Below are 9,101 nucleotides of genomic sequence, written 5' to 3'. Positions count from 1 at the left end.
CAATTCTTTACATGAGGTGGCCAAAGTTCTGGAGTTTCAGCTTTACCATCATTCCTTCCAAAGAACACCCAGGACTGATCTCCTTTAGGATGGACTGGTTGGATCTCCTTGCAGTGCAAGGGACTCTCAAGAGTCTTCTCCAACACCACAGATCAAAAGCATCAATTCTTCGGCACTCAGCTTTCTTCACAGTCCAACTCTCACATCCATACATGACCACTCGAAAAACCATAGCCTTGACTAGATGGAACTTTGTTGGCAAAGTAATGTCTCTGCTTTTCAATATGCTGAAATCATCCACTTCTAGCTATCAACATTTGTACCAGTCATGATAGAGAGCATCACACAGTGATAAAAAAAGAAAGAAATTTCATGTGCTTAACTCAACAAAAGTTTGTTATTCATCTATTATACAAGCATATTATGAGTTCTCAGGGGGTCCCAATTGTTATTGTCAGTCAAAGACACAGAAAAATAGGACAGCAACCATTTAAAATGTTGTCAGTTGCTACAGCAGAGGGAACGAGAGCTCTGTTTGGTCTTGTATAATCAATTACATGCTTTGTTACCTAGAGGTAATATGCACCACTTCAAAAGCTAATAAAGCCTGCCAATGCAGGAGATGTAAGAGAAGGAATTTTGACTCCCAAATTGGGAAGATCCCCTGGAGGACGGCATGGCAATCACTGCAGTATTGTTCTTGCCTGGAGAATCCATGGACAGAGGAACCTGGTGGGCTATGGCCCATAGGGTTGCAAAGAGTTGGACACAGTTGAAGTGGCTTAGTACACACAGCATGCACGAACCATTACAAGGAGACTATGAAAGTCAGTGCTATCATGTTCCTAAATGAGAGAGAACCAGAAATATTTGGTAAACTGTAGGAGACAGGAAGAATAAAAGAAAAATGGGCCCCGGCAAAAGAAATTTATAATTATTGAAAAACTAGATACTATAAGGCATGAGACTCTTGGAACAAGTCCAGAGAGAACAGTTCATAATCTTGAAAACAAGATATGATCCTGGGGTTGGAAAATCGACCCCAAACTGTTTCTCAACTGGCGTCTCAGGGTCACATGTTCTACGTATCTGGTGGAAAATCTATAGATAAAAATATTAGTCTTAGTTACTGGTTTGTTATTGATTACTGTTTCCTAATTACTCGATGGCTAATGATATTTTTGTTCTTTGGCCCTGCAGGCCACAGGAGTTACAGTTTAACTCCCCACATATTCTTTCATTCATGGCTGAAAGTATAATAAAGCCGGCTTGGATTCAGTTTCGGCACCTTCCCCTTGGAGTGGTGTTGGTCCCCTGATCCTCGCTTTTCTCTGAATTCTCATGTCTTGTTTCTCCTTCTTTTGCCATATCATGCGCTTGGAAACCCTGCTTGTCAAGCCAGACTCGACAGTAAACATTTCTGATAACTACCAAATATATATTTACCTAATTTAATTCTCATATAACCTCAAGGGGTAGATTTTAGTTTCACTATTTTAAAGATGAAGACAGGAGAAAAAGGTTAAGTAACCTGCTCAGTATCACACAGATAGTAAGTAAGGACCAGCCAGTCCCACTATAGCTTCCTTATATATTACTCTATGTATGGTAACTGATAAAGGTAAGAGAAAGATGGAGCGAAGGTACCTGAAATTTTATATGATTGAAAATAAAGTAGCAATTATTCTACTTTTGTACTCATGGTTCTTTTGTTCATTACTTCTATAATTTCTTTCATAACTATTCCAAGCAATAATCTGTAGAAAGATTTGACCTTAGCCCTACTAAAATATTTTCCAAAATGTTTAGTTTATGCCTTGAGCTTTCTGGTTTTTTGATAATGAACCAAAACTGAGTGTCAAGTGCTATTTGCTAGGGAATCACACTCTTGCAGGTAATCACCATTTGTACTCAAGTTTAATCATGAAGAAGAGATTTTATTACTACAAAATGATGTCATTAACTGAAATAAAAGAACTTCTTAGGCAGTAATTATTTGATTTCCTTCCTATTTTTCCTTTGAATCAGCTATTTAAGGAAATAAGAGTGGCTCAAATCAGGAAAGGACACTTATTTTGTTAAACAAAAAAATTATAAAATATGGAACTGAATCTGAAGCATATAAAAAATAAGGATAATAAAATATGACCATATGATGGAGCAGCAGAAAGCTCTCCTGGCTTGACTGGAATGATAGGAAGTTGGCATCATGTTCTCTGAGGCTGTCGTTCAGTTGCTCAGTCATGTTTGACTCTTTGTGACCCCATGGACTACAGCACACCAGGCTTTCCTGTTCTTTGCCATCTTTTCCAGCATCAGGGTCTTTTCCCCTTGGAAGAAAAGTTATAACAAATCTAAACAGTGCATTAAAAAGCAGAGACATCACTTTAGGTCCATATAGTCAAAGCTATGATTTTTTTCCAGTAGTCATGTATGATGTTAAGAGTTAGACCACAAAGAAGGCTGAGTGCTGAAGAACTGATGCCTTAAAACTGTGGTGCTAGAGATGACTTTTGAGAGTCCCTTGAACAGCAAGGTGATCAAATCACTCAATCCTAAAGGAAATCAACTCTGAATATACATTGGAAGGACTGATGCTGAAGCTGAAGCTCTAATCCTTTGGCCATCTGATGCAGAGAGCTGACTAATTGGAAAGACCCTGATAGTGGGAAAGACTGAGGGCAGGAGAAAAAGGGGCAACAGAGAATGAGATGGTTGGATGGCATCACTGAATCAATGGACATGAGTTTGAGCAAACTCCGGGAGATAGTGAAGGACAGGGAAGCCTGGCGTGCTGCAGCCCATGGGGTCGTTGAGAGTTGTATACGATTTAGGGACTGAACAACAACAACAAGAATTCTCTACATCCTTCATCAAAAGTCAACAGAATAAGTGTCTCCAGAAAAATTTTATTAAACATTTTGGCTCTTATAGGTAACGCATTACATGATATAACTAGAAAGAAAAAGAGCAATTCAGAATGAATACATTTTAAAAATATATTTCCTGGTGAGCTATAAGGCTGGAGATTACAGGAAAGGAGATAAAGGTATTTTCAATTCTGTAACATCTTATTTCAAATATTATACTTCAAGTTTGCTAAGTGGTTGGGAATTTTTAGCACATTCATAGAGTATACTAAAATTCAATTTTGAATTTAATGAAGTCAAACTCAAAAATAACAGAGAATTAAGGTTTTTGTACTCAGAGAAATCATGACATGCAAATTGTACTTATTTCAGAATTATTGGGTACAGTGGGTTGCTGCTGCTACAGCTTTGGTAGAAGCATGACTTCAACTTTTCAAATGTGAAATCACATGTGAATCACAACAAAAAGTGTAGCAAAATTTTTCATTGAATATAAAACAAATAACAGAGTTAATCTAACACTTGGAATATGCTTTAGCTTTCTTCCCTTGAAAAAGAATTTCCTATTCTTGAGATTTTACTTGCTTTCTTGAGATTTTTTCTTGTAGGAAATAAGACCATAATGGGAGTTATTAGTATTTTGGTCTATTGAAGAGTTTAGAGCAGATTTGAACAATATGCTATAATTTTGGATAACACTTCATGGATAGAAAAAAAACAAAAACAATATTGCCATTGTCTATGGCACAATTCTTATTTATTCATCATTCAAATATTTGTTTAATTTCTACCATGGTTGGGACAACATGGATATAGTGTGATACACTGGAAATGGCCAAGACTGCAAAAATCATTATAAGCTTGGAAGTAGTGAAAAGTATTTGTAATTATAAAATTAAATATGGTATATGAAGTGTTTGGCATGATGCTTAGCAGGGAAAACTCAGTAAATGACAGCTATTTGTTACCTATGTGGGTTAGATTAATAGATTATAAGATATAATTGGGTTGTCAGGGTCAACAGATGGTTACTAAAGTCATGGGAGTGAATGATAACACACTGAGAGACAGAGATAGGATATAGAATAAGAAGAGAAGAGCACCTTGGATTAAGCTTCAAGGTTAAGGAGAAATCCATCACTGGTCAACTGCAAACACTGATGCTAACTGTCAGACAAGAATGTATTGATTCCTCCAATACAACTCTCCTATTTAAAATCTGGCAATTCCATAAAAAATCTGCCTGAAATTCAGGTGACCCTGGGTTGGGAAGATCTCTTAGAGAAGGAAATGACAACCCACTCCTTAATTGCAGGAGCTTTAGCATTAAAACAGTAGCCACACACAAAAAAAGCAAAATATCAACAACACCATACATACCAATACCAACATACACACACACAAAATGACACATTCTGTTGGCTGTTGTCATTTATTCAGTTGTTGTCTACTAGGCAACTTGCTAAGATATCTATACGTACCTATCTATCCATATATATAATTTTGAAACTACAGACATCAGAATTATATTTATCCTCCAAATGGAAGATGAAGAGTATGAGGCTTAAAGTGGTGAAATGTCATGTTTAATGTCATATGGGTAAGTGACAGAATTAGAAATCAAAATCAGGTCTAACTCAGGCCTACAGCCTTTTCCGCTTTACTGCTTTACAAAAGAGAAGCCAACCATGCAGATGTGTAAAGGTCAGTCATCATGTGATATTATAAAAGGATGAAGGCTTTCGCTGAGAAATGTCACAGATGGTGAGAAAAATCCAGGTGGAGCCACCTAGGTGGAGTTTTCCTATCTTTGCATGCATTTATTTCAGTATCTTTTTACTTTTTAGGCTCTGGGAACAATAAAGTCAAATACTTGCCCTAATAATACTCATTTAGGGGTGGGAAAATATGTTAATTTTGTTAAACATAAACCATATGCCATCTATTTTTGTTTTATGCTAAAAGATTTGGTTCCACTGCCAGAAATTGAGCTTATCAACCCAATGACAATTCTCTCCTCCCCTTTATCATGTTAACCATTCTGTTACATAATTTCCACTACTGCTGGCCCCTTAGGACAGCACATCTGTGACAAATTTTCAACATTCTAACGCAGGTGAAATGCATGAGAATTGTGTTTTTGGTTCTTAGCAACACAGGGATCCAAAACAATGCCCTGGTAGTAAAATAATTCAGAACAGAATGCCTGGGGATGAGTTAGCCATTCAAATACTGAAGATCCAATCTCTGAACTTCAGTCATCCTCACCACACTCTTCTAGGGGCAACTGAAACTAGCTTAAGTATAACTGTAATATTTAACCTTGATTTCTCCCCTTCCTCATATTTGATTGATGTTTCTTATTTTCATCTTATCTTTTTTCCTTATCCTTTGGATATTCCAAGCCTTGCTATCCTCGATAGTGAGGTGCCATGGCCAATTCAAACTGACTTTCAAGATGCAATTGTTAAATTTATAGAAATTGTTGTGAGCCAGTTTTTAAATACTGTCGTGATTAAGAAATGAATTTTATAAACTTACAATTAAATAAGTGATATTAAAAACAAAGGCAATAATTGTCCAACACTCATTTCCTAATTATTTCACTATATTTTACTATTGTTTGTACTCTTGAGATGATTTACATCTATTTTGTCTGTGTGAGATTTCCCGGTAATAGGTAACTACTGCCTATCTCTTTCCAACTGAGTTCAGTGATATAACGTTAGCAGCTTAGGGCGGAGGAGCCCTGTAGGCTGCAGTACATGGAGTCGCTAAGAGTCGGACACGACTGAGTGACTTCACTTTCACTTTTCACTTTGATGCATTGGAGAAGGAAATGGCAACACACTTCAGTGTTCTTGCTTGGAGAATCCCAGGGACGGGGGAGCCTGATGGGCTACCGTCTATGGGGTCGCCCAGAGTCGGACATGACTGAAGCGACTTAGCAGCAGCAGCAGCTTAAAACTGGCCATTGTGGAAGAATAGTTGCCTAGTGGAAACCAATCAAAGCTACCAATTAGGGTTTGATTGTTTTTGTTGTGGATTTTTTACCTGAGTGATGGAAAAATATTAATAATACGTATTTTATTTAAAAGTTTGATGTTTGTCTAGCTATTCCATTGTAAAAACACAAAAATTTCAGAAAAAATATTCCAATATTTTAAAAGTACCATGTGATTCAGCATTTGTTCACATTGAAAAATAAGTGAATTTGGTAAATAGCCTTAAGAATGAAAGTAGTTTCAATGAATATAACTTGTAGGAAGGTCAGGAATAGCTTAGCAGTAGATTACATATCATATTTATGTATTTATTCCTGAGATATACTTTCATTAACTTTTCACTTTAAAGTATTTTTAGACTTAAAGACAAGTTACAAGGAATTATAGTTTTGATTTGCTCTTCACTCAGCTTCTCTTAATGAGAACATTAACAATCGACATAATCACAGTGTAATTATCAATACCAGAAAATGAACATTGATATAAGACTATATCTTATGTTGACATGTAAGTCCCTTACATGCCAACCTTCAATTTGTGAACTTTCAAAGATAGGGATGTGTGTTCCATCAAGATCAGGCATGGGTGAAACCAGTTTTTCAACAGGTGCATCCCCTACCCCTGCTCCTATTGCTGACAATCCTTCAGCTCTATCATTTCCCACCTCCTCTCGCTCCTCCAGTCAGTAACTCTTTTTCCCTGTTCACTCAGTGATAGCCCCTGTATGCCAGCTGTTGTGCAGTACTACTGTGCTTTTCAAGGTACCATACTGTAAGATTAAAATTTTTTTTTAAGTTTTGTGTTGTTTTTTATGTATTATTTGTGTGAAAAGCATTATAGACCTATTACAGTACAGTATTACAGAGCTAGCTGTGTTAGTTGGGTATATAGACTAACTTTGTTGAACCTGAACAAATTGGACTTGAAAATGTGCCCTTGGAATGGAACTCATTCGTATGTAGGGGATTTAGTGTATTGAGTAATCTACAGACCTTATTTTAATTTCACCAATTTTCTGGTACAGGATTTAATTCAAGATCTTACCTTATAGAATATCATAATTAAAGAAAATAAAAATTATTAAAAGGGGTTATTGGATTGAAATGCAATTTTATTTCTCAAATCATAATTTAACTGCAGATAGGGGTTTGCCTATGAATTGAGCAAAATCAATAAAACATTTTGTGATCAATTGGCCACAGAGAATTTATAATACAAATGATTGTATATTATTATTATTTTTGAATCCTATGCTCTACATCCTTCATATCCATAAATTTATAACAGCATGAATGTTATAAATATGTATTTTTAATCTGGAGAGTTCATTGCTACCATTTCCTGACATTAATGATTACAGAGGTCTCTTTGCTATTGATGAGGTGTTTGGTCTCATTTATACATCACTTTTATTCTGAACGGACATAATTTTGTACTATTACAGCATATTCAATTTGAAATTTTCTTGCTATACTTCCTGGTGTTTGAAGACCTTAATTATGTTCACTGTTCAACATTGTTTATAAAACATCCAGTGACAGGCAGTAGAGTATTGTTGTAAGAGTATAAATTCTATCCAAACTCCCTTGGTTAAGATCTAGACTCTGCCTCTTCCTAGCTTGGGGACTTCAGAACAAATTTACTTAGCTTCTCAGTCCCCATGGCAGAGGAAACTATTAGTGTATGACTCAAAATATTGTTAAAATTAAATCATTTACACATGGTAATTTTTTTTAGAATATTACCTTACTAACTGAAACACCTAAGGTAGTAACTTTTTAAAATCATGAATATTAGCACTTAATATTAACTCTGTAATGACCAACTTTCCCAAATAATTAGGTTCTTCTGCACAGCTTTGCCACAGTGGATTGGAAATCAGACTGCCCCATATGTCAAGCATGCCTCCTACTGCTCCAGGGTGTGGTGGAAAACTTAGCCCTCTTAGAGTCCACATAGGAAATAATATCATCTGTAGAAACTATCTGCATATAATAGGATTCCAGGACAAGAGCTCAAGGTTTGCAAAATGTGTGAAAGCTCAAGGTATGCTAGAAATCCTTTCTACTGGTCCTTGATCCAGATGACAGCTAGTTCTAGCTTCTTAACCCATGTGCTATTGATAGTTGTACAGGTGCTTATATTGCACAGTGATGTGGTGGGAGACTCTATTGGGAATGTCACGAAATATAGGTTCTTATTCCATTTTTATGAATTCCATCTCAAATTCAGAAGCTCTGGTTGAAGGTGAAGTCATGTATAGAATATCTTGAATAGCTATGGAATATTTTGGAAGTAAAGTACAATACCTGTTTAGGGATTATGGGAAAAAATATTGAACAGGGCATTTTATTCATTTTCTTTTCTTCTACCCTTAATTGCTCCCCTCTTATCTTTGCCACCCTCCTTTATTGTCATCAGCCAGATATTTGTTAATTGCCTCAGTATTAAATACTCTGATTTCTCAGTTTCTTTTAAAGCCATCCTTTTAAACTCCTCACTCAAAAGAATTTCTATTTGCCTCCAATATATGTTATATCTATTTGTCACTGCTCTTCAGACACTGTCATATCTGACTCCTTGAACCTCATGAAATGTAGCATGCCAGACTTCTTGGTCCTTCACTATCCCCTGGAGTTTGCTCAAATCTATGTCCTTGAGTTGATGATGCTATCTATGTTCTGCTACCTCCTTCTCCTTTTGTCATCAATTTTTCCTATCATCAGGGTCTTTTCCAATGAGTCAGCTCTTTGTGTCAGGTGGCCAAAGTATTGGAGCTTAGCTTCAGCAGAGTCCTTCCAATGAATATTCAGGTTTAATTTCCTTTAAGATTGACTGCTATTTCAAATCCTGAAAGATGATACTGTGAAAGTGCTGCACGCAATATGCCAGCAAATTTGGAAAACTCAGGTGGCCACAGGACTGGAAATTGTCAGTTTTCATTCCAATCCCAAAGAAAGGCAATGCCAAAGAATGCTCAAACTACCACACAATTGCACTCATCTCACATGCTAGTAAAGTAATGCTCAAAATTCTCCAAGCCGGGCTTCAGCAATATGTGAACTGTGAACTTCCAGATGTTCAAGCTGGTTTTAGAAAAGGCAGAGGAACCAGAGATCAAATTGCCAACATCCACTGGATCAAGGAAAAAGTAAGAGAGTTCCAGAAAAACATCTATTTCTGCTTTATTGACTATGCCAAAGCCTTTGACTGTGTGGATCACAAT

Source organism: Bison bison, unplaced genomic scaffold, assembly GCF_000754665.1.
Source record: "Bison bison bison isolate TAMUID 2011002044 unplaced genomic scaffold, Bison_UMD1.0 scf7180017864451, whole genome shotgun sequence".
Taxonomy (NCBI): Eukaryota; Metazoa; Chordata; class Mammalia; order Artiodactyla; family Bovidae; genus Bison; species Bison bison.
This window is presented reverse-complemented; position numbering follows the sequence as displayed.